Source organism: Pongo abelii, chromosome 2, assembly GCF_028885655.2.
Source record: "Pongo abelii isolate AG06213 chromosome 2, NHGRI_mPonAbe1-v2.0_pri, whole genome shotgun sequence".
Classification (NCBI taxonomy): Eukaryota; Metazoa; Chordata; class Mammalia; order Primates; family Hominidae; genus Pongo; species Pongo abelii.
Genome location: NC_085928.1, coordinates 30,287,729 through 30,307,568, shown reverse-complemented (window position 1 = coordinate 30,307,568; position 19,840 = coordinate 30,287,729). Strand labels below are relative to the sequence as shown.

At 40.2% G+C, this 19,840-nt stretch overlaps 1 long non-coding RNA gene across 1 annotated transcript in view; it reads left to right on the top strand.

Annotated features, from left to right (window-relative positions):
* Positions 1 to 12,653, top strand: part of LOC100448027 (uncharacterized) — a 42,352-nt gene extending 29,699 nt beyond the window's left edge. The window contains exons 2-3 of the long non-coding RNA XR_151465.4: positions 7,378 to 7,547; positions 11,622 to 12,653. This is a non-coding gene — a long non-coding RNA (uncharacterized LOC100448027). The remainder of the gene's footprint in view (positions 1 to 7,377; positions 7,548 to 11,621) is intronic.
* The last annotated feature ends 7,187 nt before the right edge of the window (positions 12,654 to 19,840 follow it).

Below are 19,840 nucleotides of genomic sequence, written 5' to 3'. Positions count from 1 at the left end.
GACTCACTTTTGAATTCAACATTTCTTCAAGTGAATCACAGCTATTCCTTCCACACTGTTGCTCATCTGAGGAGAAGGAACAAACCCTGGGGACACTTTCCTCCTTTGAGACTAGTGGACCTTGAGGCAAAATGACAGCCACAATTATAGTCTGAGCACCGGGAATTCCATGTAAAGAACATTTTAAAAATATTTCAATGATGTCCTGATTAGCCTCATCCAAGTAACCAAAACAATTCTTTATACTCGCACTCCTTTCCACCCACCCTCCTCCCTCCACTAGCCACGGGCTAGGAGAAAATATTTGCAACACACATATCAGATATAGAATATGTATCCAGAATCAAAAACAAAACAAAACCCAAAACGCTCCTTATAATTCCACCATGAAAAGATAAACAATCCAATTTACAGATAGACAACAGATACCTCAGTAAAAATAATCACACTCAGAACCTATTTCTATGTTTCTTTTAACATTCTCCAATAAAAGAACTGTGGCTCCTAGGACAAATGGCTGGTCCCAGGGCTGGGGCAAGGGATATACTAGATGAGCCTGGCTTATCTTGTAGTTTCAGAATGTGAGGAAGGGCTTGAGAAAACACAGTGATGGGGATATAGCAGATGGATACAGGAACTAAGTAAAGAATCTCCCAATGGCCAAAGCTGAAACAATGTGAGCAACAAAATCAATAATGAAATATTGATTTATAATCCATCCAAAGTGGAAAATAAATATTGAGTGCATACTCTCCATAGGATATAAAAAATGATTGGATTTTAAAATTCTGGTTAAATAGACCAACCTACAATACAGAATTATTACAAATAATTTATTCATACATTCCATTTTGAGAAGGTGGAGTATTACTCCCCATCATGTAAGTGTGGGCACTGCATAGCGACTTCCTTCCAAAGAGTATGGTATGGGAAAGGAAAACACAAGAGTAACTTTAGAATGGAGAAGCCTGACAAACACAACCTTAGCCACGTAATCAAGGTTAGCATCAGTAGTGATAAGTCATGCTGATAGCACATTGCTGAGACCAGATCGGTCGGGGAGACCCTAACCCAGCGGCACTAGAGGAATTAAAGACACACACACAGAAATATAGAGGTGTAAAGTGGGAAATCAGGGGTCTCACAGCCTTCAGAGCTGAGAGCCTCGAACAGAGAAATTTACCCACGTATTTATTAACAGCAAGCCAGTCATTAGCATTGTTTCTATAGATATTAGATTTAAAGTATCCCTTATGGGAAACGAAGGGATGGGCTGAAATAAAAGGGGTGGGTCTGGCTAGCTATCTGCAGCAGGAACATGCCCTTAAGGCACAGATCGCTCATGCTATTTTTTGTGGTTTAAGAACACCTCTAAGCGGTTTTCCGCCCTGGGCGGGCCAGGTGTTCCTCGCCCTCATTCCGGTAAACCTACAACCTTCCAGCGTGGGTGTTACGGCCATCACGAACATGTCACAGTGCTGCAGAGATTTAGTTTATGGCCAGTTTTGGGGCCAGTTTATGGCCAGATTTTGGGGGACCTGTTCCCAACAGCACATACCCTTGATACGATGGGAGGAGAACGGCACTTCACTTCTGTGGTCTTCCTCTATAAAACCCACAACCCTAGTAGAATCAATGAAAGCTATCACAGACTCCAACTGAGGGACATTCTATAAAATGCCTAGCCAGTACTTCTCAAAACTGTCAAAGTCATCAAAAGCAAAGAAAGTCTGAGAAACGGATGTCTAAAGGAGCCTAAAAAGATATAGCTACCATTTTTAATGTACTATCCTGGATGGGATCGTGGGAGAGGTAGGGAATGACACTAGGTAAGAAAGGAAAGGAAGACACAGAATATACTATGAACTTTAATAATAATATATCAATATTGGCTTGTTCATTGTGACAAATGTACCATACTAATGTAAGATGTTAACAGTAGAAGAAACTGTGTGTGTGGCATATGGGAACTCTTTGCACAATCTTTGCAACTTTTCTGTAAATCAAAAACTCTTCTAAAATAAAAAGTTTATTTAAAAAAAAATGAACAACAGGTTTGAACAGATGCCCCACCAACAAAGACATACAAGGGGCTAATAAGCACCTTAAAGGATGCTAGACATAATTAATCATCAAGGAAATGAAATTAAAACCATAATGAGATTTACTATACACCCACTAGACTAAAATTATAAAGACTGACAAAAACAAGTGTTGGCAAGGATGTGGAGGAACAGGAATTTTTATACGCTTCCAATAGGGATAAAAAATAGTACAACTAACTACTTTGGAAAAGAGTTTGGCAGTTTCATAAAGTTATATATACACTATCATATGACCCAGTCACTCTAATCTTAGGTATTTACCCAAGAGAAATTAAAGCACAAATCCACATAAATAAAGACTTGTACATAGATGTTTATAGCTCCCCCTAGAAAAACAACCCAAATATCCATCAATCAGTGAATGGATAAACAAACTGTCACATATCCATATAATGGGACCGAACTTAACAATGAAATGTAACAAACTACAGCAACATCATGATAAAATCTCAGCGACATCATGCTTAGCCACACGCAAGAACGTACATGCTGTGTTATACTACTTACATGCAATGCTAGCAAGTGTGCACTATATTTCAAGGGACAGAAAGAAGATCAGTGGTGCATAGGACAGGAGATCCGGTATTGACTTGACAAGGGTAAGAGGGGACTTTGTGGACAGATAAAAATGTTCCATATCTTGATTGTGGTGCTTACATAAGTGTATGCATTTGTTAATGCTCATCAAACTGTACATTTATAATGGTGCATTTCATCTTATGTAATACAATTTAATATAGTTGATTTGTTTAAAAAAATAGAGGGAGTAGTTGAAGGGATTCTGAGGATGGCTCTCTGGGATCCCTCAGGGATGACAAATTGTCTTTCTCTGCTCCATGATCCTTCCACCATCCCATGCCATCCCACTCCTCCCACCACCAACACAGAAAGTAAGGGAGCTGTTTGACATGCGTCTCTTTGACAGTGAAGGTTCCTGCTCCATGCAATTTCAGAAGGTAGAAGGCTTGATGGCATAATGTATGCCAGTGGGGCTTGAAGAGATCCTTTAGTGTGCCTGGAAGAGGAAGGAGGAAGGAGGAAGTGGACATAGCTTCCCCTGTTCTCTGCGACTTTCAGAAGGCACAGAAGAGGACCCCGATGTCTACTGGAAGCACAGAGCTTTGTAGAGAGATCACAGGTGTACAGCAACCTGAGTGGGGGCCGAAGGGACACACAGCTGCCCCTCTAGGGCAAAAGAGTCCCATGAGGAAACTGACATGAAGCTGAACATGGCTTCAGGAAACCATGCATACAGCTACAGCAAGATAGCAGATGCCACGGAACAAAGTGCCACCAGATCAGGACACAGCACCTCCTACTACTGAGGCTGCTGCTCCCAGGCACAAGAAGAGGAGTTCTCTCTCCTCCCCGCTGGGGTTGGAGTCGGTGAAGCTGGGATAGACAGTGTTAGCTCAGGGAGAGAAAGCTTGTACTTATGAGTAAGGACAGCTAATGATATTGAATTTTGACAGAAGTGTCAACAGAGAAAGCCCAAGACTTTAACAAGAATAGATTACAAAAATCAGTGGACTAGACTAAGATTTAAACAAAAATAGGGCAAAAAATAAGACATATGCTCTGGGTAGATTTTAAGGTTCAAAGAAGTTTTGAGAATATAGCAAGCTTCATTAAAAAAAATTTGCATGGATCTACTTCAGTCCAACTGTTACACTTACATTCAAATAGGATTGTTATGATACACTCTTTTGCAACCTGCTATTTTCACTGGGTTATATATCGTGAACATTTGTCCATGTCAATATATAGTCTTCTACAACATGGTTTTTAATGTCTGTGCAGCATCTACCACATGAATGTATGTGTTTTATTTAAATGGTAGCTTATTGTTAAACATTAAGGCTGTTCCAATTTTTCAAGATTATAAATAAGTTTGATGAAGAATCTTACACATGTATCTTTTCACACATCTCTGATTGTGCCCATTAGATAAATTCGCAGTTAAGGAATTGCTGGTGCATGGGGTATTTGTATTTTAAGGCTCTTAACACCCTGTAGAAGGTTTGTGTTGATTCACACTTCCACTAGAAATAATTTTAAAGGCTAATTTTCTATTTATCTGTATCTCATTCTGACTCAACAATAAATTGAACTGGCTGAAGGATGCTCATATATCCATCTTTCTTTCATTATTATGTTATAATTAGGGTGAGTTTAGAACTTAAAATTAGCAACACTAGCAATGTTTTTTATCCTCAGTTTAGCCACAAAAATGGCCATGTCGGTGTAATGAGAGTAATAATAATGGAGTTAACCTTTAAGGAGAACTTACTGTATGGCAAGTAGCATTCACAGTACTTTACAGGTATTAACAGTCCTATGATGTAAGTACTATTATCCTTGTCATTTTAAAGAAGAGGAAACTGAGTTACCAAAAGGGTAAGTGCCTTGATCAATGTAGCTTTTCATTATTAATATGTATCATTCTTATCTGGATTGTTTCAGTATTTCTGTACATGGTGATTCTTTAATTTGCATCAGATCTTAAAGAATTAAGGTCTTTCTGTTATACAGACTAAACACCGACTCACCACTGACAAAGACACTTCTGCTCTGAATATGAAATCCTGTGGTTGGATGGTCTTGGGGCCCCCTGTGGCAAAATTCTACAGACCCTGTCCCACACTCTGCCATGAAAATGGGACTATATTACGGTTCTAATTCCCAAGTACAGCGCTGTCACATACTGCCCCAGTCAGTTGTAGAGATTGCGACAAGTAATTTGTTAAAAGTAATTAAGTTCTGAAGTTTGCAAATGGAGCGTTTTTCATGTAAATTGGAGTGGATGTGAGATTATCCTTGCCTAAGGTCACCTCACTTGTGAGATTATCCTTGCCTAAGGTCACCTCACTCCCACACATTTCCATGTGCTCTCAGAGTAGGAGAGAAGTGGGTGAAGCCTTTGCAAGGTTGTGGAGGAGTGTTACCAGCCTGCAGCCCATCCTGCCTCTGCACCCGGGGAGTGGGTGGCACATACATATATGTGGGTCTCTGCAGGAAAAGCATGGGAAACTACAACTCCAAATGGAAGGAATAAAAGGGGAGGAAACAATTAAAACAACTGAAGAGTAGGAAAAGGTGTTTCTGCCTCAATGCAACTGAAAAAAAATTAGACATTTTCATTCCCATTCTTCTTTCCTTCATTAGCATCAGGAAGCCAGATTTAGTTTCCTACCAACAACAACAAAAACAAAACAAAACAAACAAACAAAAAAGCTATGTGTGCCCAGTAGGGAGAGACGATGAAAGCACCATGTTTCTGTGTTTATGTTTCAGCATGTCAAAGGGTATCAAGATGGCCATGAAAAGAATGGAACCTCCTAAAATCTTTGTTGTTAAAGAAATGTTTTCCCTTCAATGAACAGCTTGCCAAGGCCAGATAAGCAGCATGAAATGCAGAAAAAAAATGCTTCTGTTTGCTTATTTAGAGAGTTGTTCTTAAAAATTCATCTGCTCACAATCTCCAGAAAGAAATTGCCATCCCTTGCCCATTGACTGATTGGGAAAGGTCTCTTAGAGTGTTAAATTGTCCTTTTTCTTCATTAATCTTTGCACCTTATGTTAAGAATGTTCTTGCATGCTAGTGAGCAGTTAGGGCCACTGTCTGCTAATGAGGTCAAGGTTAAGGACTATAAACCTAATTAGGATCGTTAACTGATTGTATTTTATAGTTAGAAACTGGACACCTAATCCCAAATAGACATCTTCCAATTTAATGTCTATGTTCCGGGCCAGCACCAGCCTAGCCTCTTCTGGAGAAATAACTCAAAGCAGTGTCGTTTTGGTATATCTTGGTATGTGAATGGTAAATCACTGTTATTCTCCAATATCAAAGAATAAACATGTTTTTCCCATTTAAGGGCAGCCTCATCAATAGTATTTCCAACTCTTAAACTCTTCCTGTGGTTTTCAGGGATGTCCGATCTTTTGGCTTCCTCGAGCCACATCGGAAGAAGAAGAATTGTCTTATGCCACACATAAAATACACTAACACTAACAATAGCTGATGAACTTTTTAAAAAATCGCAAAAAAATCTCATAATGTTTTAAGAAAGTTTACGAATTTGTGTTGGGCCCTATTCAAAGCCATCCAGGGCCACATGTGGCCCTTGGGCTGCAGGTTGGACAAGCTTGATTTATAGGGCAGACCCTCCCTGCTTTTGCAGGCATCTTGCCCCCAATGACTTTTGTTGGGGATTAATATCAAAGGAGCATCTACCTTTTACTCAATAATCCTCTAAACTTTGAGGTGGCCTTTCCAATGCAGGATACATTTCAAAAAATGTTTTTGCTTGTATTTCCCTTGAAAAAGGTAACATATTTGCATTATAGAAAACTTTAAAATGCAGAAAAATATAAATAAAAATATTAAACCTCCCATGGACAATGTGGGAAGAATTTTTGAAAAAAACTATGACTGAATGACGAGGCAACTTTTTGCACTTAAGTAATTTGATTAAATTATGAACAGTCCCCAGTGATTGAATTCTACACTGCAGGAATCACTCCTAACTATCTCTCTGTGCCATTGTTTTTACATGGTTTTTTTAATTTAAAAACTGTTTTGACTGTTTTCTGTTACATAAATGCCAATCTCTGCTGAGAAATGCCATCAGATGCTTTTCTGTAAATCATAGCACAGAATGTATCCTTCTTTCGAAAACTACTGCCATTAAATATTACTGCCCTTGTAATAGAAGAAAGAGAGGGTGATAATTCTAGAAATGAAATACTTCAGAATAATCATGAATGAATGAACAGTAGTATTTACTACTTGAAGAGACAAAAATAAATTAATGCATTTGGGGATATAGGACTGTTCATATCTAACATCTAAGATCCATAACCTCCACAAATCATAGTTGTAGAAAACCTTATTTCGAAATGGTGTGATGGATAAATAGACTTAAACCATTTTCATCTTTCTTGATTTACGTTGGTAGTGACAAAATTTAATTATGTTGCCACTCTTAATAAGTCAAAGTCCTGGGACAACTGATTTCATCTCCTGTTTCTACACATATCAGGAAGAAGAAACAGACATTTCCACGACTCTAAAGCAGAGATGCTTCTTTAGTACAGAATAATGATTTCTAGTTCCACTCCAATTCTAAAATTTTCAAAGAATGGAAGGCAAGAAAAGGAATGAGTAAGAAGGAAAGGAGGAGTCAGTCTTTATGATAACTTAGGAGAGCTCAGTAGGTAAAGGGTCTGATGCATAGCAGGTGGTCAACTCTTCCTTTATTATTGGCAGGCTCCCACAGGCAAGAGCACATCCTATTGGACCTGAGGAAGAAAATGATCTGTCCATACCCACTGCCTGGAGAATGATCTGTTGCCAGAAGCTGGATGACTTCAGGCCTAGCCAAATGCCAAGCTATGCTAAGGGAAGTTGGGGTTCTTGTCCTGGAGAATTGCAGAATGGTGGGGAGAATGTATTGTCTAGACACTTGCATTTCTCAGAGTTTGAATGAAAGTGTATTCCCAGGTTTAATAATAGCCTGGCATCCTCTCCTTATGAATAAGGCATATGTGTCTAACAGAGAAAGTCTTAACCCTTGAGAGGCAGGGTGGCATAAGAAAGAACCAGAGACCTATTCGCTGACCCCCGCTTTTGTTCACTTACATACTTGCTGTGTGACTCTGGACAAATCACTTCATCTCTGTGTCTTTGGTTTCCTAATGAGTGTAATGAGATCCTTTCCAGTTCTAACTTTCTGTGATTCTCCTCATATGTAGGGCTATAAACCACAATGATGCTTACCAGTCCTGCAAGTGATATACAGATAAAGAGTTGCTGCTTGTTGTTTTTTTCAGTTTGGCCACCACAGACTCCAGGTTTTGTAACAAAAATATATTAGTCCTTTCTTGCACTACTATAGAGAAATACCTGAAACTGGGTAATTTATAAAGAAAGGAGATTTAATTGGCTCATGGTTCCACAGGCTGTACAGGAAGCATGGTGCTGCATCTGCTTCTGGGGAGGCCTCAGGAAGCTTTTACTTGTGGTAGACAGCAAAGCCGGAGAAGGCATCTTACATGGTAGGAGCAGGACCAAGTGTCCGGAGGAGATGCTACACATTTTCAAACAACCAGATCTCACAATAACTCACTCACTCAGGATCAGGAGAACAGCGCTAGTGGGCTGGTGCTAAACCATTCATGAGAACTCTGTCCCCATGATCCCATCACCTCCTACCAGGCCCCATTTCCAATATTGGGGATTACAATTGAACATGAGATTTGGGTAAGGGCATAGATCCAAAACATACGAAAAAGCAAATACATATACCATAGCTTTCTTGTTTTCTTCTTCCACTTCACACATAGCAATACCAAAGCTGAGCTTTTTGACAGTGGGGGCAATGATAACAACGATGACAAATAGGTCACTTCAATAAAGAAATGATAATGTGATGGGAGAGTTCTCTGGCCCCCCTTGCAGGGTGTGTGATAAGGGGTGCAGCTCTCTGTTCAACGTCCAGGAGCTCAAACCCCTTATGGGAGGGGGAGCATGCAGACAGGCAGGTGCAGGAATTGGGGCGAGCACTTTTGGGCTCTTGCCCTACAGCAGCGTCTAGGGGTGGGTGCCTGCAACCCCAGTGTTACAATGCTCTTTTAGCCCTGCCATCCACAGATGGCTTATGTGTTAACCAGCTCATTGGCCCCTTGGTACCCAGGCATCCCAAAAGAATTGGGTCACACACAGACTTGAAGGATGGATGCAGGGGTTTTATTGAGTGGTAGAGGTGGCTCTCAGCAGGATGGATGGGGAGCTGAAAGTGGCAAGGGAATGGGAAGATGATCTTACCCTGGAGTTTGGCCATCCAGTTGCCAAACTCCTCTCTGACTGTCCCCAGCCAAACCCCTCTCGGCCTTCAGATGCTCCTTCTCTTCTCTCTTTCTCTGCCTCACCTTTCCGCCATTCATCTGTGTGTCTCTTCATCTCCTAGTCTGCCTCTGGAGCCTGGGGTTTGGGGTTTATATGGATATAGGTTAGGGGGTATGGTGGGCCAAAAGGCAACTTTTTGGGAGCAAAAACAAGAATGCCTGTCCTCATTTAGGGCTGCGGGTATCCAGGCTTGAGGGTGGGGCCTTTGCTGGGGAATCGCCCTCTTCTACCCAGTATTTCCCTGTCTTCTGTCCATATCAACAAATCACTCAAACTTACTTTTGAAGTCTCTTTTCTGTCTGGATGGCCAGCAGCCTTCACTCTTCAAATAGGAAAGGCCCAAACCAAGGGTTCCCCAACTTGCTCCTCTTTTCATGTCATCTGGATTAGTAAATGATGCCTCATTCAATCCAGTGCCTCAAGCCAGAAACTGGGAGAGATCCTTGACCTCTCTCTATCCATCAGTCATCCTGTCCAATCCATCACAAAACTGCAAATAGCTTATCCACTTCTCTCAATTTCCACTGTGGCAGGCCTTGTCCAAACCTTTATCAACCCTCACTGAGCTAGTGCACAAACTTCCTGAAGTCTCTCCACACTCACTCCCTCATCCCACCTCCTATCCATTCTCCCCACCGCAAACAAAGCAATCTTTCTAAAATGCAAATTGGATCACTTTATTCTCATTCTTGAATCTCTTAAGGGGGTATTCCCATTGCACTTAACATGATGTCACCAATCTTTACTCTGGTTTATCAGATCCCACGTGAGCTCTCCAGCTTCCTCTCCCGTTCATTCCCCAACACCATTTCCTCCTCAAGGCTTCCTCATATCTCTCCATATTATGCTCAGGCCCACCCTGGACTCGGCTAACTCTTACTCAGGCTGTATCTCTCCATGTAAATGGCATTTCCTTGGACAGGCTTTCTTGACTCCCTCCTCCCAAGTATACCAGGCCCCTTTGTAATCATCACGAATTACAATTATGTGTTTGATTGTTCACTTAGTTATAACCCCTTTCTCTCATGAGGTTCCATGAGGGGATAGAGCACTTCTGTCTTCTTCATCACGATACTTCAGTGTCCACCACAATGGCCAGTCCACTGTATGCAAATGTTTGTGGAATGAATATACAGGTGAGGGCCCCTTAATGGAGGTTTTCTTCTTCTGGTTACTTTATTTCCATCCTATAAGCTATTATCAGGAGCAACACTGCAGATGATCATTTCTTTGTAAGTTTTTCACTTTTGCAGGAGCTCTGCCTATGAAGAGCTTTTCCATTTCAGCCTAGATAGGCCTTATTTGAAAGTGGCCATCTCTCTTCACACGCACCCTCCTTTGCTTAGAGATGCAGAGAATTTAAGACTTTGCCAAGGGTAGGCATGTCATCAAGACACTCAACATGGTGATGTGGAGCAAGGCTCTGGGTCAGTCTCTACTGAGGTTTGAATCTTGGTTTTGTCCCTTTCTAGCTAATCGACTTTGTGCAACTAACTTGCCTCAGTTTTTTTCAACTCTAAAATATGGATAAAAATAGAATCTAACCGATAGGTTGTCTTGAGGATTTAATGAAGTAACAAATATAAAACGGTTAGTACAATGCCTGGGACATAGCAAGTGCCCGATAAACATTGATTCCTATTAATATGTTTCACTGAATCCCAGAGGAAAGTTTGTTCACGTGCTTTGTTCTAGGGCTGGAGAATTTCAGGGGAGGCATCTTTCTTCGTCTTCTGTCTCCCTTTCCCTCTCATTTACTTTACCCTATACCCCCATCCTGATGTGCTGTGGTCCCAAAAGGCAGCAAGCAAAACTATGATAGACTTTAATTCCCTACCTTAATAATTTGAAGTCATAAACGGATTTGAAATTTACAAGCCAGCAGTATAAAATTGCGGATGACCATTGCTTAAACTTTGGCAAGATGAAGTATGTCTAGAAATAATTAGTAATATGTTAGTCAAGTCACTCCTAGATAATGTTGTTGCACTGCCATTTAGTGACAGTTCAGGAGAGCGCCCTTACAAGAGGCTCTGTAGGCAGAGAGTAGGTGACATTAACCTTCTAAACAGAAGCCGCTGCACACCGAGTGCCAGAGTACCAAGAAGAATTTAACATTCCACTCCTACCGCCGTCTCCCACTTCCCGGCTTCAGCAAGGTGGTTTTAAAATGAGAAGCACATCCCGAGTACTCTGTGTAGGTGGTGGAGTGGGAGGAGGTGAAATGCAAGCTTTATTTTCCCGGCTGCCTGTCATCCGATTCCCCGCTTTCCTCCGACTTTCATGAGTGATGAGGTCATCCCGGTGCAGGAAAATCAAACTCCTATTTTTCAAACCCAATAAAGGCCAGCATTGTACGTCTCCGTAAACAGAGAGGCCAGACGGGCAGGGTGGCGGGAGGACGAGTGGCCCGCCCTCTGGCGGCCGCGAGAGACAGCGTGCCCTGCGCTCCACGGAGCCGCGACAGGGAGGCGGGGAGGGTGCGTGCGAACATGTAAGTTAAAATTAGATCAATAGTCAGCTTAGCGGCCTCAATCAATGCTTCGAAGGGAGAGCATGCAACCATCTATTTATAAGCTAACCCCGGCATTATCTTCCTCTTTTAGGACGCAGAGATCCATTACTGCGCGCGGCGGGGAAGAGGACGCCGCCGGGAGCTGGTGCGTGACACACTGCAGCCTCGCGGGCTGCCCGGGACTTCATCAAGCCCCGGGTCGGCTCGGGGCGGGCAGGGGGAGGATCCACACCGCCGAACTGCGGCCGCGCTGCTCCCAGCCGCGCTCCCGGGAGCTCCCGCTTAGGACTCACTCCCGCCCATTCCTTACCTCGATGGAATCCTTAGCCCTTAGAGAGAGGGCTAAAAAACAAATAAACAAACAACAGACAAACAAAAAAACAAATTCCAAATGGCCCCCGGACCCTCCCGCAGATGCAGGGCGCACACTGGCCAGTTCTAACCATAGACTTGACTGCGTGTTGACAAGGGTTTCCAACCTAGCATCCCCGAGGTACTGCATGACTCAGTCCTTGCTCAGATGGTGGTTGCTGTAAATAGCTGCAATTTCCCTCCTTCCGTCTCAAAGCACGGATGGGAATGGATTTGCAGCAGGGACTCTGCATTATATTTAAGGTCTTGGTGAGATGGACGCGGGCTCCATCAGCTCCAGACTTCCTGGGATATCTCGGCATTTACAGGTCCGTTTGCCCCAATGGTGGAAGTCACCTCCCATATATGATGAAATAAATGTCCACACCTGGCATTTGTGATAACGTTGCTCAATTGTTTTCAGTTTTTGAAAGATGCTGCAGAAAAAGAGGCAAAACCTGGTACAGCACAGCAGCATGCCCCTCCCGCCCCCAAATACGAGACCGAATCACATTTCTAAGGGAAAAAATAGGCATTCTCATCTTAGATATGTATGTAGCATATTTTATAATATATATTTTTATCTAAAAATTTTGCTTTTCTGTGTTTTACAACTTTCTTTATTAAGCATTTTTATTTTGTGCTATTTTTTACAGTAAAAACTCTGAAGACCCAAAGAAATTTAATATTAGCTTAAATGTACATTAGATATATTTATAGAATCAATTTATTAGCTGCTATATTGTTTGACATAAAAGGCTTTTGAACTAAAGATAGAAACGGAAGCATTCTTTATTTAGAAACAACCTTTCTCCTCTTCTTCCAACTCTTGCTGGCTTACCTCCAAAATATATCCTGCATCTGTCTCTTTCTCACCACCTAGACTGCTCCTAGTTTAGTTACAGGTCACCCTGCATCATCGTTCACCTGGATTACAAAAATAGCCTCTTTTCTGGTTTTCCTGAATTCATTTTCTCCCCACTGCAGTCCTCACTTGCCACATAGCAAGGAGATTGCTCTTTTAAAATGGAAATCAAATCCTATCTCTTCTCTTTTTAGAACCTTCAGTGCCTTCCCATGGCACCTTGATTAGACCCCAAGTTCTTCACCATAGCCAAAATGTAATGTGCCATCTGCCCCTATCCACCCTCGCTCATCGCTCCTCATCTCATATCACTTTCTCACTTGTCACAGCATGCTTTTACATATCCCTTCTTTCAGATCCAAAGCCCCACAAGCTCATTTCTGTCTCCTAATCCCAGCTCTTGCTATTCATTCAGTGTGGAAGGTCTCCTTCATAAATTCTTGGCAAATCTACTTCATTCTTATTCCAGCCTCAGCTCAGGTATCAGAGCTGACCACCTTCTGTCCCACCTCTCAACTGAACTCATTATCACATTACCCTATTCTATTTCAGCACAGTAATTAATTGAAATTATTTTATTTATCCATGGCACTACCAGGGTGTTCTCTGTCTCCACACACTAGAATGTAAGCCCCATGAAAACAGGCTGCTTGTCTTTCTTGTACGCCGTGATCTCTCTGGGTTCTAGAATAGTGCCTGGCCCATAGTTGGAAATCAGTAAGTATTGATTGAATAAATTATTGAGTGTGATTTCCTAGTGTCTTGTTTGTAAAATGCCACTAATAGCATTCCGCATACTCTGCCATGAGTTTTACAGTTATTTTTATGCCCATATGCTTCCTTCTCTCAAGTGTGAACTCTATGAGGCAGGATCATATTTAGTTCATTTTATTCTCCATGTTCTTATGGACTCTGGCACATTACAGATGTTTAATATATTTTCTGGACTGAGTTGCAATAAGTAAATGGGTAATAAGATGATATAATATGACTTTACACCAAGCCTAACCCTTCACCTGGGGACATGCAAAATTATTATGTATCCAAAGGAACAGGTTGTTGCTTTGACCTCTGTAACATCGCACACATGTACACATGGACACACATACACTTGTTCTCGATATTTTCAAAGACTGTTCATATCCATTATTTTATTTGATTTCCAAGCTGGTATGTATAAGCAGAAGCTCAGGGGCATTAATTGACCTGCTCAGGCTTGCATAGCTAATATAAAGCAGAGACAGGGATAGAGCCTGCTACTTTCAAACACCCACAAATATGCACACATAAAAACACACACACACATTTCCACATTTGCCAATGTGGGTTAGTTCAAATGGGATCATAAATGCAAAGTACTTTGAATGGAATCTGGTATGACAGCCTTCCAATAAATAACCATTCCTTTCTCTTGGCCATGCTACAGTTGCCATGATCTTCCTATTCCTAGAAAGAAGAATGCTTCTATCTTCACTTTGTTCTTTTTCTTACTAGTCTGATCTCCATGGTCATCCTTATTGTGAAATTTTAATGCATAATATTAATTGGATATTTTCACAGACATGAGCAGTAGTAAATGGATTTTTGCTAACTAGCAACCTATTGATCGTCTAACTTTTACTCTGAATACAAACCAAAGAGAAACAGTTGTGAATACCTACTAGCACACAGCTTAGCTTAAGTCATACAGTGCAGTGTCAATGAGGAAAGCTTATCATCCACAAACAAACACTAAACATAGCACAGCCAGCGGGGACAAACAATGTGCAAAATTAGTTTTATTATAAGCAAAAAAAAAGAATGAGAGCCCATTTTGATCATTCATTCATTGTTGCATTCATTTTATGTGCCAAGCACACTGTACAAAATTTGGGAATAGAGCGGCAAGCAAAAATAAATGAGGTCTCTACTGATATGGGTCTTGTGGAAAAGAAAGACTTAAACCAAAGAATCACAAAACAGAGATCAATGCTGTGAGTGGGTAAAACAAGAGGAGTGGACATAGTCAGAGAATTCAGAGAAGTCTTTGAGGAAGTGATGACCAGGCTTAGCTATGTTTTGAATTCAGTTATGGCCCAATATCTCCAATGGTTACTAAAGAAGGAAGAAATGACCAAAGAAATAAATAATAACGGTGACTACCTTTAAAATTCTTTCATTTAATAAATACTTCTCGAGTACCTACTATCTACCAGCTAGTCGTCAAAGTGCTAGGGGTTTTAACAGTGATCAGAGACAAAAATCCCTGCCCTTATGGCTTTACACTGTTACGGAGGATGGCATACAGTAAACTCACACATAATTTTCATGGAAAAGAATGTTAACTGTTGATTTCTTCTAAGCAGAAAAATAAACTGAGGAAGTAAGATAGGGAAGTGGAGTTGGTGGGGCAGTGAGATACAATTTTACTTAGGAAAGTCCTGTATGTCCTCACTGAATAATACATTTGAGCAAGACCTAACAGTGGTAAAGCAGCAAGCTATGTTGATCTGAGGGGCAGGTGTGGGTGGTCCCAAAGGGAAGAACCTTAATGAAAGATTCAAGGGCAATGACCCTGAGACTACAGCATGACTGACTTGCCATGAATCTGAAGGAAGTGCAGTGAGGCCAGTATGTCTAAAGTAACTGGAGTAAGCAAGGGGGTGACTAGTTACATGAGTACAGAGAGGTAACTAGGACATGAGTTCAAAGAGGCAACAGATCTTGAAGTACCTTGTAGGCAGGTGTAAAGATTTTTGCTTTTCCTGTAAGAACAATGGAACTTTAGAAACTTTAGTAAAATGGAACCATAGAAACTTTTGAACAAATGATTGACATGATCTTATTTATTTATTTATTTTTGAGACAGAGTTTCACTCTTGTTGCCCAGGCTAGAGTGCAATGGTATGATCTCTGCTCACTGCAACCTCCGCCTCCCAGGTTCAAGCAATTCTCCTGCCTTGGCCTCCTGAGTAGCCGGGATTACACCCGCCCACCACCACGCCCAGCTAATTTTTGCATTTTTAGTAGAGATGGGGTTTTACCATGTTGGCCAGGCTGGTCTCGAACTCCTGACCTCAGGTGATCTGCCCGCTTCAGCCTCCCAAAGTGCTGGGATTACAAGCGTGAGCCACTGCGGCTGGCCCTGACTTATGTTTTAATAGTTACTCTGGCTACCATGTAGAGGGCACTCATTATGTTCCAGGAAATGTACTAAGTGTCTTAACAGAGGACCTCGTTTTACTTTCATAATTCTGAGAAGTACCCATTTTACAGGTGGGAAAACCAAGGTGTAGAGAGTTTTAACAACTTACTCAAGGTTGCGTGGCTAGTAACTGATAGAGCTGGAATTAAAAGTCAAGTAATGTATTTCTATCACCCTGGCTATTAATCAAAATGTAAGAGTGCCTCCCTAAGAGAGACTGGGATGGGAAGGTGTTGGAGCTGAGAGTAAAAATAATATCTATCATTTATTGAGGGTCTACCAGTCACTGCCCTAGATTTTCTCATTAATTTTATTTCATTCTCACGTCAACCCTATTAGATACATATTATTGTTCTTTTATTACAGATGAGGAAACTAAAACTCAGAGAAGTTATGTAATTAACTAAAGTTTGAACAGTTAATAATTAGAAGTTAAAATTCAAACCCAGAGTGTTTCATCTCCGAAGCTATGGCTTATTGCTTCTCAGATAAGAATGTTAAACTTTAAAATATATTTCTTATAAAGAACCTATAATTGAGTCTTCTGTTTTTAAAATATCTACTATATCTTTCTTTTTGGAGTGCTTAGTGTACTTACTTATATAATGACTGAAATAGTTGCTTTAATTCTACCTACTTGCTATTTTTTTTCTATTTATCCCATCTGTTCTTCGTTCCTTTATTCCTCCTTCTCTACTTGGTTTTGAATTAAGTATATTGTATTCATTCCATTTATCTCCTCCATTAGTTATATATTCCTGATATTATTAGCTCTTATGCGGGAAATTAATACGCGTTCCTAGCTTCTCAATATATATATTTTAAATTCATATTTTACACTTCACAAACAATGCAAAAAGCTTACCACAGTTTAACCTCATTAAGGCTCTCCAGTTTGTTTGTGATATTGTTAGTTTTATTTCCACATTGTTATGTTCCTCCAAGTCTTTCTTTATTTTTGTTTTAAAAAGTCGATATCCTTTTAATATTTACACACTGACTTTTCCTTTACTGTGCTCTTTGTTCTTTCCTAAAGTTTAATATATCCACCTGGGATTATTTTCCTTCAGCCTGAAACATTTCCTTGAGTAAAACTTAAAGTGCCATTCTGTAGATACTCTAAACTTGGGAGCTCATTGGATGAGTTTAAGAGTATGTGGGACACAACATATTAACTCAAAGACGAGATCATTTTTTAAAAATGCCTGAACTGAAACACAAAAGTGGAAAAAAGTTTAAACTCTCTTAAGGTTTCTTCGTCTGAAAATATATTTATTTTGACTTAACTTTTGAGTATATTTTTACTTGGTATAAAATTCTAAGTTGGCAATATTTTTCTTTCAGCTCTTTAAAGATGTTAATACATTGTCTTCTGGCTTCCATAGTTTCTACTGAAAAATCAACCATCAGTTTTGTTGTTACTTTGAAAGTAATGTGGCCCCCTTCCTCCACCTCTGCTTTGATTTGTCTCATATTTTTTTCTGTCTTTAATTTTTAGCACTTTGAATATTATGTGCCTAAATGGGGTTTTCATTGTTTTTATTCTTCTTGATATTCCCTGTTCTTGGATCTGTGGGTTGATATCCTCGATTTGTTTTGGAAAATTCTGTTGTTTTCTCTGCAACAATTTCTTCTTCTTTAGTCCCTCTTTTCTCTCATTCTGGGACTTCGGTTATGCGTGTATTAGATCTTTTAACTGTGTACTCAATGTCTGTTATGTTTTTTTCCATTGTTTCTATTCTATCTTAGTTCTCACATTTGTATTTCAGTTTAGGCATTTTTAAAAACTGATCTTCTCTTTGAGTTAAATATGCTATGTCCCACATGCTATTAAAGTCATGCAATAAGTTCCTAAGTTTAGATATTATATTTCCCCAATTCCATAATACCCATATGGCTTTCTTAGCCATTTTTATTCTCTTTGAAACTCTTAACCTTTAATACATACCTAGTTCCTTTTATCCATTAACATAATAATCTTTATTATTTTAAAGTCATTTTCTGCTAATTTTTATGTTTGTGAGTCTGCTTCTATTGTTTGATTTTTTTCTCTTGATTATAAATCATACCTTCAACTTTCTTTTCATGTTAGTAATTTTTAGTTATCTTACAGATATTGGGTTTTAAAAATAAACCCAAACAAAACAAAATAATGACAACAACAAAACAAAATGTTCAGATGAAATGTCTAACAGCAAGGGTTCCTCCTATCCTCTGATGGGCAGACAGGCAGAGATTGTGCTGGATAGGAGGTTGAGTTGCAGTTTTTAGCAAATCCCAGCTCACCTTTTATTTGTCCCTGATTTTTGCAGAGGTCAATTTTGGGCTTTTGATGGGAAGCCTAGCAGCTACCTGTCTCCACAGTTCTAAATAGTCTGCTCTTCAGAGGTTTAGAGGCTGTATCTTAGACATCCATGCCACAAAGTTTCAAATCTGGCAAATGGTTTATGAGGAAAAATTATTGGGCATTTATTGTAAACCCATATTTCTAACAAAGATGTTGTTTCTCAAGCACTGCAGACTATAGCAGATTTTATTTTCTTTTTCTGGTTCTGCCCCTTTAAGACTTCCCCACCATTCCAAAACATATGGAAATGAGCCCTGCATTTTGCACTCTTCTATTTCCCATCTATTATGCCAATCCCATTCATTCACCAAAACTTCTGCCGATTTCTCTTTTACCCAGTAAAGTCCTTCTCTTTGGCCAAAATCTCATCTTCAGCCTTTACCTGCAATGAACAAATGCTCCTTGGGAAGCAAACAGCTGGTGATTATAAGCTCATGTAGGAACTTGAGTTTATCTAGTTCCTGTTGCTTCCAACAAGATAGTGTCTTTAATGACGCTTTCAGTTTACCGGTTTTTTTTTTTTCTTATTGCAACAGTGTGTGTGTTAGTCTGCTGTGACCATCTACTTCTTTTTTTTTTTAATTAAAAAAAATTTTTTTTTTGTATTTTTAGTAGAGATGGGGTTTCACCGTGTTAGTCAGGATGGTCTCGATCTCCTGACCTCATGATCTGCCCACCTCAGCCTCCCAAAGTGCTGGGATTACAGGCTTGAGCCACCGGGCCCGGCCCATCTACTTCTTATCTAGAAATGAAAGTCCCTCTCAGATGTATAAGGGGGCAGAAATTTTGGAGCTTGAACAGACTTTGGCATGTGCTCAGAATTGTAAAGTGATGTATTCAAGGCAACAAACAAACAAACAAACAAATCCAAAAAACGATAAGGCTAGAAATTGGACCTGAGGTAAACTTGAGGGAGGTCTTCTGATCCCATCTATTATTCAAGAGGACAGGGAGCAGAGAAAGAGAGGAAGAGAGAAGATATTATGGAAAGCTCTACCTGAAACAGAGCAATTCTGAAGTTTTTGCTCCAATTCTGGAGTTCAGAAGTGACCTACCCTCAGAAACACTGGAAAACAGACTTAGGTCTTTTCAGCCAATTATTACATCTAACATTTGCTTATTATTATTATTGTTGTTGTTCTACCTGGTTTGAAAACAGGATTTAAAATAATTTGCCAATGATGAGAGCTCCTCTGGGGAAGGTTACAGATGAGGCAAATAGGATGGTAATATAGAGGGTAAGAAAGGCTGTTATTAGAAAGCTGAGACTATTACTTTTGGCAGGAGTACATTGGTAGTTGAAGGAATTTCAGGACTAGGTGATGTGGGCTCATGAATTACTCCACTCAACAGAGCAAATGAGACAAGAGTGGGTTCCTGTCCTTGGAAAACATGAAAAGGAAATGTTTCGATGCTTTTCTACAGGGAAAGTTGATCGCTGTTGCTTTTCCCCCCTCTGTGATTGTTGAGCTAGTCCAGAGTGCCAAAGTAAGGGAAGAAAACGTACAAGATTAATGACAAGATGGGACTCTGGAACTGAGAGCAGAGAGACCCATCCCTTCC